A 14,350-nucleotide genomic window follows, 5' to 3' on the forward strand; every position below is an offset into this window, starting at 1 on the left:
CTGTGCTGGGCTTCCTGGGTCAGGACCAGGCTGGCCCAGTCTGGCTAACACAGCCCTGTTTTCAGCTAGTCCTGGGCGTTCCTTTGTGGCTCAGTGGGTTAAGGATCTGGAGTTGTCACTGCTGTGGCTTTGGTTACAGCTGTGGTCTGGGTTCAATTCCTGGCCCAGGAACTTCTGCATGCCATCAGTGTGGCAAAAAAAAAAAAAAATGAAGAAAAGAACTAGTCCTGGCTACCAGCTTGTTATACCTTACCACTGTTCCCTGAAAAGCAAGAAGAGATGGCCTCTCCCTGGGCTCTGCAGAGGAGCTGGGGAGGGCTCCTGAGCTCCCTGTCTCGTCTCTGGGGCTCCCCAGTCCGCCAGCTCAAGGCTCAGGCTCTAGCTGGTGGGCAGCAGGACAGAAGCTTGGCCCAGAGCCCCAGCCGGCAGACCAGCCTGGTCAAGCAAGGGGAGGAAGGAAGCGAAGGCAGGCTGGGGGCCAGCGGGGACAGGGGTGCCGGTGACACAGCCCTCAGGAATTTGAAAACAAACATTCAGCCAGCAAAGGAAGAGGCTGCTGTCGGTTGCTGAGCTAGGGCGGGCCCAGTTCCTCTCCCTCCCAGGACAGGGGTGAATCCCAGTCCAGCTGACCGTGGCCCCTGGCTGGAACCAGTACCCGGGGAGTTTCCACTCACCAGCAGGAAGGGAGGGTCTCTGGGGGGTGTGCCCAGACACCGGGGCATCCTGGCTGGAGTGAGGAGAGGAAGCAGCAGAGAGCAGGGCAATGGAGGGGAAGGGTGCCAGGGGCAGTACTCAGAGGAAGCCCAGCCAGCAACAGGGTGCCTCATTGAGCTTTTATTGAGCACCAATGGTATATCAAGAATTCACAGCAAGGAGTGCCCACTGTGGTACAATGGGATCAGTGGGCTCTTAGGAGTGCTGGGATCCTGGTTCGATCCCCAGCCTGGCACAGTGAATTAAAAGTCCCTGGACACTGCAGCTGCGGCTTAGGTCATGACTGGCTCAGATCGAATCCTTGGTTTGGGAACCCCATATGCCACAGGGTGGCCAAAAATGAAAAAAAAAAAAGAATTCACAGCAAATCACTGCCCAGCTGATAAGGGAAGCAGGCACAGGAAAATAATACTAGGGGAAGCCCACAGGTCTTCAGGCCTTTGGCAGAGGAACTCCAAGAAGGCTTCCTGGAGGAGGTGGCACTTGAGCTGAACCCTGAAGCACACATTTTGCCAGGGCAGAACAGAATCATTTATCTCACCCCTCCCTCTCCCAGAGCCAGCCCTCAGTGAATGGATGCATCAGTGAGGGAAGAGCAGGTATACAGAATAAATGGATAAAGGAATGATCTGCTGAATAATATGAAGTCTGAAACCTCAAGGTCCAGACAGCAGAGTCCATCTTCCCACCCCTCCGGTATGAACTCTCCCCAAGGTCCTGGGGCTATGTTCCCACTTGGTACCCAGAGACTCTGGAGCCAAGCTGCATGGGTTCAAATTTCAACTCACTTACCAGCTGTGTGACTTTGGGTAAGTTGCTTAACTTCTCTGTGCCTCCGTGATCTGGAGGTAATAATACAGCCTGCTTCAGAAAGTTTTTGTGAGACCGAGTGAATTCAGGCAAGTAAAATGCATAGAACAGTGTCGGGATGTCGGGATGTAGTGAGAGCTACCTAGGTGTTGCTAATTATTCAGGCATTAGCTTCTTGATTCATTCATTCACTGGCTCACTTATTCATTCACTGATTCACTCCTTTATTCAATCCACCGCTCACTTCCCACTCCTCCCTCTTCATTTGTTGAGCAATCCCGGTTCCCAGGCCCTCTCCCTCCGCCTTCCCAGCCCCGCTTGCCAGTCCGGGACGGTGCCCACCGTGCTGCTCATGACATAACAATTTCATTCATTCCTCCCAAGCAAACAAGAAGACGCCCTCTGAAGCAGGGGTGACATGCCACGACCAGCACCAGGGCGTGGGCACTAAGCCTCCAGTGTGGGCTACTTGTCCAGAGGCCACCCCCGCCTCCCACCCTGACGCCCCCTACAGGGCAGCCTTGCCCACTCCCCTGTTGGACGGGCTAGGTTCTTCCAAGTCCTGACCTTGCCCTGACGTTGGCCCTTCGCCATGTCCACACCTCAGACTCTGCTAATGCTGGGAGCCCAGAGCCGGCTGAAGTGAGAGCTCGGAAGCTGGACCCCACTGCCTCAGGGGACGATGGAGCTGCGTCCTGAGCATAATGATCCCTTGCTGAATAATGTTAGATGGGCCGGCAGAAGATGCCACAGCTTCCCTCTCCCTCAGGCCCTGGAGAACAGGTCATACTGGGGGACAGCCCGTACGAACCATTTCCTGAACACCTCCGGCATGCCTGGCTCCTTCTGGGCCCCTTCTAACCTTTTCACAGCAGAGCCCACTGGGGCAACGGCTTGCATCTCACCTGTGAGGAAACGGAGGCTCAGAGAGGTAAAGGGACTTGCCCAAGGCTACAGAGCCATCTCCTGACGCCTTCTCCTACCCCAGGGCAGGCGAGACTGGCATCTGGGAAATTGGAGAGAGGCTGGGTTTGGGCATGAGATGCTGTTTGGGCTAGAGGGTGGGGTGGGAGAGAAGGCAGGCCGGGTGCCAGGTAGGAACAATGGTGCGGGGCGGGGACTGGGAGCCTGGCCAGGTCCTGGGCTCCTGGGCAGGCCCTGCTGGGCCCTCCAAGCAGCGTGCTCATCCTGTAAAGCTGCCGGGGTGATACCAGCCTCGATCAGCTGACTCAGCGATTGCATTGGCCTTTTCCTGGAAGACAGCAGATGCGGTCGGGGTGTCCGGGAGGGAGGCACCTCTTTGAGAAAAGGGGGTGGGAGCACCCGGTGTGGCCCTGCAGCTCCTCCCCCAGCCAGACCACAGGCCTTCTCCTCCAGGGCTCTGGCCAGTCTCCTGCTGCCTGCTTGAATCCCCCAGACCAAAAGATCCAGCAGCCAGGAGTTCCCGTCGTGGCGCAGTGGTTAACGAATCCGACTAGGAACCATGAGGTTGCGGGTTCGATCCCTGGCCTTGCTCAGTGGGTTAACGATCCGGCGTTGCCATGAGCTGTGGTGTAGGTTGCAGACGTGGCTCGGATCCCGCGTTGCTGTGGCTCTGGTGTAGGCCGGTGGCTACAGCTCCGATTTGACCCCTAGCCTGGGAACCTCCATATGCCGCGGGAGCGGCCCAAGAAATAGCAACAACAACAACAACAACAACAAAAGACAAAAAGACAAAAAAAAAAAAAAAAAAAAAAAGATCCAGCAGCCAGACTGGCTGTGCAGTGACCAGTGCTGCAGCCACCACCTCGGCCAAGCAGTACAGCCTCCCAGGGTATGTCCACGCCTGCCTTCCGCAAAGCCCGATTTTGTCCCGCCCTGATGGGGCCACGTGTAGATGAGACACCATTTGGTGTCACCCTTCCTTGGAGGATATCAGTGCCACTCTGCCAGGGGCCAAGGCTTGAGGGGCATCAAAGCTGTGTTCAAGGCATCCTGTTGGCAGCTGGGCAACAGGACGTCACCTGCAGCAGGAAAGGCAGTGGGGTCAAGAGCACCCCCAGGCCGCAGTCAGGAGGGCAGGGCAGGGGGCCCAGCAAGGCCAGTCACGGGCCCTTGTCAAGCCTGGGAGGGAATAATAGGATCAGGGGCTCAGCTGCTGCAAACAACATCGTTCCCACACCCAAGCACGGTGTGAGCAGAGGGAGGGCAGAGGCTTTGGGAGCGCCCGGCAGAGCGGCTGAAACCTGGCTGGGAAGCAGCGGGAGCCTGTGGGCATCTCAGTCTCATCACTCGCCGCTCTAAGGCTCGGTGGGCTCCTATTCCTACAGTGGCAGGTGGATGATTAACACTCAGCTCTGACGCAGGGTGGTGACAGGGATGCTGGGGGTGTGTGGGGAGGACGGCTGGTTCCTTGTATATAAATACGCCTTGCATGTCCAGTTTCCAGCACCACCTTGACATCACTGAATGCAGAGCTGGGAAGAACTGCTCTTGAGAGCCAGTCGGAGTGAGTGCCAGTCCAGCCCTGGCTCCTGCTCCCCACCCCCCGTCTGCCCACCTTGTTGCCACCAACTGGCAGAACTGCTGTGAGAACCCCGGTGGTGGTGGACAGGCATTAGCTTTGTGAGCTGGGAGGAGGTAGTTATAACTAAGGGCTTCAGGGAGCAGGTCCTGGATCAGGATTCAAAGAGTCTCTGCCTCTTTTTTTTTTTTTTTTTTTTGCTTTTTAGGGCCGAAACTGCAGCATATGGAAGTTGAAAGTTCCCAGGCTTGGGGTCAAATCGAAACTACAACTGCCAGACTACACCACAGTCACAGCAACATAGGATCCAAGCCATGTCTACGACCTACACCACAGCTCATGGCAATATTGGATCCTTAACCCACTGATCGAGGCCAGGGATTGAGCCCTCATCCTCATGGATACTAGTCAGGCTCGTTTCTGCTGAGCCACAACGGGAACTTCTGAGAGTCTGCCTCTTAATTGCTGTGTGACCTCAGGCAAGTCACTTCCCCTCTCTGAGCCTCTGTTTCCTCCTTTGTTTTTTGGGGGGGTGGGGGGAGCTGCATGTGCAATGGCTTAATGTGGGATCTCCGTTTCCAGACCAGGCACTGAACCCAGGCTAAAGCCCTGAAAGTGCCAAATCCTAACTGCTAAACCACCAGGGAACTCTCATCTATTTCAATCCCTTTGGAATATTTGGAAGGTACTTTTGGAACCTGCTCAGAGGCTTGTTACAGGAGGGGTTAAGGAAGAAATCAATGCTGATGAAGTGGCAACAACAGTTAGTACCCGCGGGTGGCGATTTTTATTGTCCCATCTCGCAGCCAAGAACTTAGCATAAAGATTCGGACATCCCAGGGCCAAGCAGTGGCTCTCCAGAGCCACTGGGGACAAGCATCTTTCAGTCTTAGGAATTCTCCTTTCCCCTGGTCTTCAGGGCTGTCTCAGAAGGAAGGGGCTCTGGACACAGCTCAGACACCCCTGCATATATGTATTCAGTAAGCTTTAAGCACCCTCAGTATTCAGCCCATGCTGGGACCCCTGAGTCATTGAGCACTGCCTGCAAGATGCCCACTGTCCAATGGGAGCGTAGAGAAGGTGACTTCCTTTGTGCTGCTGATGCCCTGGATTCCAGGGCCAGGGGGGCAAGAATAGGGTTTCTGACCCAGCCCGGGAGTCAGTGGGGAGCTTCCTAGCGGAGGGCACGGCTACCAACTGCTGTCTTGCTCGTCAGACTTTCTTCTCAGAGCTGAGATCAGGACAGGGCATGTGCTCCTATTTCCCAGAGGTTTGTCCCCTCTCTTGTCCCTTTCCCAGGCCCACTTCCCAGTGCCCCACCTCATCCTCACACAGCTAAGCATCAGGAGGACTCAGACCCCTGGGAGGTGAGGAGTGGGCAGGGCATCAGCCTCTGGAACCTGGGTCCCAACCCAGGGCTCTGCTGCCCCCTAGAGGTAGGTCTGAGAAGGATGCTGGTTCCTTTAGAAAAAACTAGTTAAGGCACAGCACTTACTTTTTTTTTTTTTTTTTTTTTTTTTCAAGGGCAGAACCTGTAGCATATGGCCTTTCCCAGGCTAGGGGTCAAATCGGAGCTGCGGGTGCCGGCCCACGCTACAGCCACAGCAAGACAGGATGGAAGCCGCATCTGAGTCCTATACCACAGTTCACAGCAACATAGGATCCTTAACTCACTGAGCAAGGCCAGGGATCTAACCCACATCCTCGTGGAAACTAGTCAAGTTCTTAACCCACTGAGCCATGATGGGAACTCCCAAACAGCAATGACTTTAAAAAATAAAATGATGGGAGTTCCCTAGTTGCACAGCAGGTTGAGGATCTGGCGTCGTCACTGCTATAGCTGGAGTCGCTACAGTGGCGTGGCTTTGAGGCTTTGAGGCCACAGGCACAGCCAAAAATAAAAATAAAATTATGCTGATGATATTCGTCACTTTGCAATTTGTAAAGTACCTTCTCAGTCAGTCTTTGGCTGCAGGGAGAGGGTGCAGGATACTGAACTGAAATCAGATGGGATTTAAATCCTGAGTCAAGTTCCCGCTGATTATGTGACCTTGGACAAGTCGTGTCACCTCTTTGAGCCTCAGGCTCCTTATCTGCAGCCTGAGTGACAAAAACAGGGTTGTTATAGGGATTAAGTGGGCCTGGTGCCTCCTTTGAATTGAAAACAAAAACACACAAGTGTTATAGGCCAGATAACACTTGACTCATGTGTCACATAGCCTGCCCTGCACGTATCTGAATGCTTTTTTGCAAAGACTTTTTTAAAAGTGTTACCTCCTTTAATCTGCATTATCATTCCAATTTAACAGAGGAGGGAACTGAAGCTCAGAAAGGGGAAGTAACTTGCCCAGAGCTTCCTGGCTTGTAAGTGGTAAAACTGGACTCAAAGCCAGGTCTGCCTGACTCCAACCATTGCTGACTTCCCCACATCCTGCTTTGGAAACTCTAAAGCACCTTAAAATTCCCTGTGTCCTTATTACCTCATTTAAGTAAAGAGGCACAGCTTCTCTCCCCTTCAGCCTCTTTCTCACCTCCTCTCACACCCGTGGCAGTGTCCTAGAATGCTGGCCCCTTCTCTCCTCCCTGCCCAGGTCCAAAGCCCTCAGGGCAGCTCATGAGCCCAGACCTTGAGAGTGGCTTCCAAAGTTCATCCTGTCCATGCCCCTGCACCCCGCCCAAGCTGATGACTGTTCATCCTGTTCTTCACGCTGCTCAGGGGAGGAGAGTCCATAACTCCACTTCCTCCACCCGCCCAGGTGTTTGTTACAGTTCCCACAGTTGGGAAGTTCTACTTTCTGTCTAACCAGAGTCCCTCCTGCTGTCATTTCAGCCCATTTCCTTTTGTTCTCTCTCCCAGGAGTGTCAGAGAAGTACAATCTGGGAAGGACACTTGAGGCCCAAGGAGAAGGACCCTGAAATAGGGAAGGGTCACTCAGGGACAGGAAGAGAGAGCTGAGCCCAAGTTCAAAGCCAGTTCAGGGTGGCAACAGTGGCCGAGCTGGTCTCCCGGTGCCCAGGACAGCCTCACCCAGGCTGAGGTGGGGCAGCCTCACCCATAGATCGAAGACACCTGGGCCCACCCCCTGCTCCACAGCCACTACGTGGCTCCAAGCAGGGGGCTGGTGTGGGGACCGAGGAGCAGAGCCAATCTGAGGGGATGCAAAGAAAGAGCTTGGGCTCAGGGGACACACAGAACTGGGTTCAAATTTTCTTGAGCCCCCTCAACAAACATTTGCTGGGCTTCTCCTCTATGCCAGGTGTGCCTATGCCACTGAGGCCACAGCCAGGGCCCTTGTCCTTGTGGAGCTCAAAGTGGGGGAGTGACAGTAAACAAGCTGATAAATGACTTGCAAGGAATCCCAGAGTGGCAAGAGGGGAAATGGGGCACCACATACGGAAGGGTGGTCACGGAAGGTCTCCTGTGGAGGTGGCATTTGAGTCACGGCTTGAATAACAAAAAGAAGCCAGACCTGAATATTAGAAGGGAGAACATTCCAGTAGGAGTGAGCAGCCAGGGCAAAAGCCCCAAGAATGGAATGAGTTTGGAGTCTAAAGACCATCAAGGGAGTTCCTGTTGTGGCACAGTGGAAAGGAATCCGACTAGGGACCATGAGGTTGTGGGTTCGATCCCTGGCCTTGCTCAGTGGGTTAAGGATCTGGCGTTGCCATGAGCTGTGGCGTAGGTCGCAGATGTGGCTTGGATCTGGCGTTGCTACAGCTGTGGCATAGGCGGAGGGCTATAGCTCTGATTAGACCCCTAGCCTGGGAGCCTCCATAAGCCACGGGTGCAGCCCTAAAAAGACAAAAGACAAACATAAATTTAAAAAGGTAGAAGAATAAAGGCCATCAAGAAAGATGGCCAGGGCAGCAAGCCTGCAGGGGCTCTGATATGTGGACTCACACAATGCCTTCCTCTCTGAGTGTCAGTCTTCTTATCTGTAAACGGGATCAGCAAGTCTTGCTTAATACAAAGATGGACATATAGGCCTTATCCCTGGGCCTGGTAAGTGGTCAGGAAATGGTACCTGGTATTTTCTCATTGCTCTAGTAACTGGTCCATCCACGACATCCTTCAGGGTTTAAGTTCAACACCATGCCCCAGCCCCACACTGTCCCCACCATGCGCAGGGACTGCCCACTCATTCAGTGAGGTATTTAGGTGTTTTAGGTCTTGTCCAAGGGCACCGCACTTCACAGTTTATAAAGCATTTCCTCCCATCCTTCCATTGCCCTGAAGCGTTAGGCAGCTGTGGAAATCTTTGGAGTCACTGGATGGCAGAGTGTCTGGCAGTCCCTGGCCCACAGCAGGTGCTCAAATAAGAATGGCAGGTCCTGCCCCTCCTGCTTCCATGATGAACCTTCCAATTCCAAAGACCTTTCTTACCAAACTTACTTCGTCTGAAGAAAAGATCATTTTTCAGCCACAGAGATCCCTAATCCTGGGAGGTTCTGACTCACAGCTAAGCTCTGCTGGAATCAGAAGCCAAGCCTCCATCTAAACCCAGAAAAAGCATTGGAGCAAGAAGGGTCCTTGGGCCCTCCCACATGGAAACAAAGCAGGAGCAGGCCAAAGACAAGGTCAGGTCAAGGACTCCAGCCACTGATTCCTCTCTGATAGGAAAGAGCTTCTCCTCAAACTGCCCATTCCCAGAGGAGGGTAAATCCTGAGTCTCTGCTCTGCTGTGTCCTTCTCCTGCTACCTCATTTCAGCTCTCAAGATGAGCTCGGATGGCACCACCTCCAGGAAGCCTGCCCTGATCCTCCATGAGAGTTTGCTGTTCCCTTATGTGCCCACCCACAGCCCCAGGGTTCCTCCTACCAGGGTACCGAGTAAAGGTTTTGTTGAAGCTTAACTCACAACCACAAAGTATACAGATCTTACTTAAGCGGGCAATTCAATGGATTGTCCCCATGAACAGCCTGTAGGAACTGCTGCATCATCTGACTCCTCCCACACGAGCTCCTAGTCCTGCCCCAGGACGGCCCCCCACCCCCTTGACTTCTACCCCTCAATTCGTTTTGCCTGGTTTTTTTGTCCTTTATGCAAATCCAATCATCTAAGGAGTCCTCTTCTGTTTCTGGCTTCTCCCATATTTTGTCTAGATTATGTCCTTACGCGCAGTTGCCGATGGTTTATTCTCATTGCTGTCTAGTGTTCCCATGTGTGAACTGACCGTAATTTATCCATTTTACCACTGAGGATCATCTGGGTCGTTCCTAGTATTTTTGCCGAGTAATGAAACAGGACGGCTGAGAACATCCCAGTTCAAGTCTTTGGGGGCGCATGCATATACACTTCCGTTGAGTGTGTATGCCAAGAAAGAAGTGAAATGACTGGGTCATAGGGTAGGCATGCATTTGGCTTTAGCAGCTGTAGCCAAAGTGTTTTCCAAAATTGTTGTGCCAATTTACATCCTGCCAATAGAGTAGGAGCTTTCCTCCTGCCCCACATCCTCACCTACTCTCGAAATTGTCTGGGAGCCCCTACATTTCATCTGTTCATTTAAGGATGCTGTCCACACCTGCCACATCACCTGCCACCCCCTGCCTCCACCCTGCCACAGAAGACACAAAGGAGAGAGAGAAGAATGAAACAGATTAGAAAGAAGCACAAAGAAAGAGGGAGAGAAGGGGAGGGAGGAATGGAAGGAGGAGGGAGAGAATGAACAAAGAAAGGTGAATATACCCCTGTGCTCTGGGCTCCAAGCTGGCTGCCCAAGAGGTAAGTGCCTTCTGGGGCTGAAGCTTTGGCTCCTGGTTTACCCTGAAACCTCATTGTACCCTAAACATGGACAACTGAGTAAGTTTCTTCTCAACCGTTTCATTTCAGGATAAAGTCTTCCTTTTTTCCTTTTATTTCTTTTTCTTTTCTTTTTTCTTTTCTTCCTTTTCTTGTGCAGCATGTGGAAGTTCCCGGACCAGGGATTGAATCCAAGCCGCCGCAACAGCAGATCCTTTAACACATCACACCAGGTCAGGGATCAAACCTGTGCCTCTGCAGCGATGGAAAATGCTGCAGTCAGATTCTTTTTTTCTTTTTTTTCTTTTTAGGGCCGCACCTGCGGCATATGAAAGTTCCCAGACTAGGAGTCAGAGCTGCCAGCCTACACCACAGCTACAGCAACACCAGATCTAAGCCACATCTGTGACCTATACCACAGCTTGCTACAATGCTGGATCCTTAACCCACTGAGCAAGGCCAGGGATCAAACATGTGTCCTCATGGATACTAGTCAGATTTGTTTCTGCTGAACCACAGTGGGAACTCCTGAGGATAAAGTCTTCTAAACAATAGAAGGTTCAAGAGTTCCCACTGTGGCTCAGTGGTTAACGAACCCATGAGGAGGCGGGTTTGATCCCTAGCCTTGCTCAGTGGGTTGAGGATCCGGTGTTGCCACGAGCTGTGGTGTAGGTTGCAGATGTGGCTCGGATCCTGCATTGCTGTGGCTCTGGCGTATGCCAGCTGTGGCGTGGCCTGGGAACCTCCAAATGCCAAGGGTGTGGCCATAAAAAAGACAAAAAAAAAAAAAAAAACAAACAAACAGTAGAAGGTTCAGGGCTGGGGAACCATGGGAGTGTGAACAGCAGGACCCCTCAGTCATTGTGGAGAAAGGGCTTGGGCACTGGCTGGAAAGGCCTGGAAGCACATGGCTTGGAGACTGGCTGAGCAAACATCCTCAGGGGCCAAAACCCCTGCCTCAGACATGCCTGCCCACCTCCTGTCCTGCCCAATACTACCCCCACCTTCCTCTTTCTCTGCAGCAAGCAGGGGCAGGGCCCTAGGTCGATGGCCAAGGCCAGATACCAGGGCCAAGGCCAGATAACTACTGGGCAGAGGTACCACGGAGAGAGCCCCCAAGATGCTTTGCCTGGATATAGCTCCTGGGCAGGTGGGGAAAGAGAGAAGCGGGCCCCATGGGACTGTGTGCAGCCCCAAAGAGAGCTGCCCACCGCCCCCCCAGCCCAACCCCCAGCAGCCCAGCCCAGACTTGGGTGTCAGCCAGAAACCAGATGTGCCAGGGCAGGTTGAATGAGGGGAGATTGCTTCCTCTGCTTTGCCAGCCTGGTGCCAACTTTGGCTCTCTCTGTGCAGATTCAGCACTGGAAGAAGCAGAGAGGCTGTTTAGTCTTTTCTCAGTGCAGGAATCCTGGAGCTGGATTTTCTGAGTTCCTTAAATCCTCAAGACACAGAAGGCTCACCACCTTACAAGGGCCCCCAGGCTCTGGCTCTGCAGCTCTGACCCAACAAAAGCCACCATTTCCTGCAACTTCTTTTGGACCAGGCACTCCATTGATCTTATAGAATTTACTTCACAGTGGCTCCATGAAACAGGTACTATTGTCACCATCCCCCATCCTCCTGAGGTTTATGGCCATTAAGCATCTTATCTAAAAATCACATTATATATATATATTACACACGCACACATATTTTTTTTTCCCTACTCCTGTCCAATGGGAGGGCCTCAAAACAGTGACACCTCAATAGCAATGAACACATTTAGCGCTCAGATCTTCGTTTTAAATATCACTCTCCAATAATAGAAACCATGCTCCTTAGAGAAACGGCTGATTCTTTTACTGAGAAAGGGAAAAATACAAGTTAAGCCTGGAGCATCCTGTTGTGCCAGAAAGTAAAGAAATGCTAAAAAAAATCAAAACAAAAGTTCCCATTGTGGCTCAGTGGTAATGAACCAGACTAGTATCCACGAGGATTCAGGTTCGACCCCTGGCCCTGCTCGGTGGGTTAAGGATCCAGCGTTGCCATGAGCTGTGGTGTAGGCTGCTGCTCAGATCTGGCATGGCTGTGGCTGTGGTGTAAGCTGGCAGCTGCAGTTCCCATTCGACCCCTAGCGCTGTAACCTCCCTATACCGCAAGTGCGGCCCTATAAAGCAAAAAAAAGAAAGAAAGAAAGAAGGAAGGAAGGAAAGAAAGAAAGAAAGAAAGAAAGAAAGAAAGAAAGAAAGAAAGAAAGAAAGAAAGAAAGAAAGAAAGAAAGAAAGAAAGAAAGAAAGAAAGAAAGAATTCTCAATGGTCAAAGCAGGAACAACTTGAACAATAAAATAAATAACTTTGATTTTATTTATAATTCAAAGGATAAGATAGATAACACCATGCACCCGTGCTGATAGAAATAAATGATTGATTAATAAATGGGGAAGGAAAGATCTTCCTTACAGAAGAAGTCAAAATAATATATGTAGCTCTCGCTCCCAGGAAGTGTGGCCTGCCTTCCCCCAACTGAGTGTGGGCTCCACTTGCTTCAAATAACAGAGGATGGAAAGGAGAAAATAGTAGCTTCGCGGTGGAAAAGCCTGGCAGACACCAGCTTAACCATGTCATCAAGGTTGACACAACCAGTCATAAGTCACATGGGCATCACGTGCATCCTGAGATGACGTGACAAGAAGAGCCCTCCACCTCTGCGGTCTTCTCCCCCCAAACCCGCCACTCCTGCCCTGTCATGAGCAAAACATCACACGCACCCACATGAAGCAACGGTCCAGCAAAGTGCTGACCAGAACTGACCAGTTTTCAGGGCGTGAAAAACAGGGAAAGGCTCAGAGACTGTGGCAGATCAGAGCAGTGTGCAGAGAACTGCGGGCTCCGTGCCATGCGGAATTCTGGGTTGGACCGTGGCACGAGAAAAGGACACGAGTGGAAAACCTGGTGAAATCTGATTGCAATCTGGAGGTCTGTTAATAGTCACGTGCCAATGGGGGTTTCTTAGTTTTTTTATTTTCTTTTGTTTTGTTTTTGTCTTTTTAGGGCCGCACCCATGGCATATGGAAGTTCCAGGGTAGGCGTCAAATCAGATCCACCGCTGCTGGCCTACACCACAGCCACAGCAACGCCAGATCCAAGCCACATCTGCGATTTCCACCATAACTCACAGCAACGCCAGATCCCCGGCCCACTTATCGAGGCCAGGGATCAAACCTGCATTTTCATGGACACTAGTCAGATTGGTTTCCACTGTGCCACAATGGGAACTCCATTTTTTTGCTTTGTTTTGTTTTGTTGGCCGCACCTGAAGGCATGCGGAAGTTTGTGGGCCAGGGATAAAACTCATGTCACAGCAGTGACATGAGAAGCCTCTGCAGTGATAGCACTGGATCCTTAACCCACTGCACCACAAGGGAACTCCCTAAAGGCTTTTTTTTATTTTAGTTTATTTTAGTCTTTTTGCCTTTTCTAGGGCCACTCCTGCGACATATGGAGGTTCCCAGGCTAGGGATCTAATTGGAGCTGTAGCTGCCGGCCTACATCACAGCCACAGCAACTCGGGATCCGAGCCGCGTCTGCAACCTACACCACAGCTCATGGCAATGCCGGACCCTTAACCCACTGAGCGAGGCCAGGGATCAAACCTGCAACCTCATGGTTCCTAGTTGGATTTGTTAACCACTGAGCCATGATGGGAACTCCTAAAAGCTTTGTTTTTTAAAAAAAATCACATGGGGTATAAATGTATGGGACAGAATTCAAATTCAAGTATGTCTGTCTCCTTAGCCCATGCACTCCTCCCTCCTTGCACCATCTCCCATTAGAAAGTCATCCCCAAAGCCTTCTTCATGGCTCTGAGCATCTCCCCATTTGTCAATGTTTGCCCTCCAGGACCATCCCAACTCATTTGTTTTCTTTGACCTCCTTTTGAGAGATGAAGGATGCTCCTATCCCATCAAGTGTGCTCACATCTCCAAGCTCACTATTCCCAGGTCTTTCCACTCTCTTGGCTGACTTGGATGGCAGTGAACATTGGCCTCCCTGGCATCTGCCCCTCCTTTGCAGCGGCCACCAGACTTCACTTGGGGATCTGTGGGGTTCCAGAGAAGATAATCTGGTTCCGGAGATGAAGCACATGACTTACGCTAGGTCTATTAACACACACCATCCTGTGGCCACTGTGATCAGCCCAGAGGTAGCCATGAGACCCAAGCAGCTGGTCTAAAGCATCATTTTGTCTTTGACGGCAAATGCTAGGGCAAAGACAATTCTCTTCTACCAATGTGGAATGAATGAAGAAGCCCTTAGAAGCCTTAAAATGAAGCCAATACCAAGAGCAACATAATAATAGAGAAATGGAAAAAGCTGGATTGTCAGTGATATCAATGAACCACTGGATCAAGCCTTGCCTGAAGCCCAATCTGTCCCTACACTTCTCAATTGGCTGAGAAATGCCCCTGTGAAAGATACCCACATTCGAATCCCTGGAACCTATGAATATTGTCCTGGGCAAAGTGAGGGTTCTCTGCAGATAGGATTTAAATTAAGGATTATGGGATGGGGAGATAATCTGGGTGGGCCTCAAATGCAACCAC

The 14,350-nt window shown here is 51.6% G+C and overlaps 1 protein-coding gene across 1 annotated transcript in view; it reads right to left on the reverse strand.

Moving 5' to 3' along the window:
* The window catches only part of FAM131C (family with sequence similarity 131 member C), a 301,322-nt gene that overhangs the window by 109,844 nt on the left and 177,128 nt on the right, over window positions 1-14,350 (reverse strand). The gene's annotated exons all lie outside the window — the stretch shown is intronic.

This window comes from Sus scrofa, chromosome 6 (assembly GCF_054392235.1).
Source record: "Sus scrofa isolate SSC_HxYL_T2T_F1_AM1 chromosome 6, Sscrofa_HxYL_maternal_Yorkshire_Landrace_v2.0, whole genome shotgun sequence".
Classification (NCBI taxonomy): Eukaryota; Metazoa; Chordata; class Mammalia; order Artiodactyla; family Suidae; genus Sus; species Sus scrofa.